At 53.5% G+C, this 1,250-nt stretch overlaps 1 long non-coding RNA gene across 1 annotated transcript in view; it reads left to right on the forward strand.

Annotated features, from left to right (window-relative positions):
• The window catches only part of LOC108803934, a 2,483-nt gene extending 1,824 nt beyond the window's left edge, over positions 1–659 (forward strand). Inside the window, exon 2 of the long non-coding RNA XR_001942308.1 lies at positions 516–659. This is a non-coding gene — a long non-coding RNA (uncharacterized LOC108803934). The remainder of the gene's footprint in view (positions 1–515) is intronic.
• The last annotated feature ends 591 nt before the right edge of the window (positions 660–1,250 follow it).

Raw genomic sequence — 1,250 nt, forward strand, 5'->3', positions numbered from 1 at the left:
CGCCCCCTCCCGCCCCTGAACGCAGGTGTGTTTTCGTTGGTAGATCTCAATGAGCTCGTCATTTGAAAAGTAGATCTCCAGACGAAAAATAGTGGGCGCCACTGCAGGCTCTAGAGGTCCTTTTGGGGAGATTTGCTGCAATGTGTGTGCCCAGAGACAATGGTCACCTAGATAAAGACTTGACAGGGGTCCTGACCCCTCCACACTCTATCCAAAACTCATATATTCTGCTTAAAGAGGCCCTGTCACCATGCAGGGCAAAGCCCCCAGACCCCAATATGCCTGTGCTCCCCCTGACATCACTCCCTGGTCATGTGACAGTGCTCAGCAAATGAGGGGAGGTCACACTAGTAAGATGGATTCTGATTGGTCGCTGAGCCTGGCAGCCAGTATAGAATGAATACATCTCCCCCTCCGTGTACAGTGACCAATCACAAGCCATCGTTCAGTGATGCTGCCATGGGATTGGAGCGTTCCTTCATGAATGGCGTCTAATTTGCATCTCTTTGTTTCAGCGTTATTGACCGGCGCGAGTCGAATCGAATGTCTGTGCAGAGCGTCGCCATCGTGTTTGGGCCGACGCTGCTGAGACCGGCGGAGGAGGGCGGCAATATCGCCATGTACATGGTCTTCCAGAACAAGATTGTAGAGCAGATCCTCAACCAATACAAATATATCTTCAGCTGATGGAGGCCGCCAGAGGGAGGCGCGCAGAGACCGCGAGATGAAGGCGCAGGACCGCCGGACGACGTCTTCTATTTAATGTATATATATATGTACAGAATGTTCTAGAATTGTCCGTATTTGGGGGTCACAGAGAACAGATTGGTCACAGCCTCCTTCCAGCCATGTGATTGGCCTCCATGGAGGCTCTCTGTGCCATATACACGCCCATCAATGGCGGGAAGAGGAGGTCTGATGTCACCGGGAACATTGGCGCAGCGCCCCCTCGTCCCTCCTTCAGTAGAATGATCAGAGAGAAGCACCAGCCCGCCTGGCCTCCTCCAGCACCGGACATGGAGGAACGAGGAGGCTCCCGATCTGACAACATGCTAAAGCTGGCGGATGAACATGACAACGAGCAGGAAATCTCCGAGCACGGGATTCCTTTCTGTTCTTCTCTCTGGGATTGCTGTTTGTTCTAATATTCTCTCCGCGTTCACTCCTTGTCAGACCCCCCTGGAGGCGGCCTGAGCTCAGAGCCGATACCCGACACAGTCCCGGGGCCGCCAGAGGAGAAGATGAACTCT

Source organism: Nanorana parkeri, unplaced genomic scaffold, assembly GCF_000935625.1.
Source record: "Nanorana parkeri isolate BGI_ZX_2015 unplaced genomic scaffold, ASM93562v1 scaffold4496, whole genome shotgun sequence".
In the NCBI taxonomy this organism is placed as follows: domain Eukaryota; kingdom Metazoa; phylum Chordata; class Amphibia; order Anura; family Dicroglossidae; genus Nanorana; species Nanorana parkeri.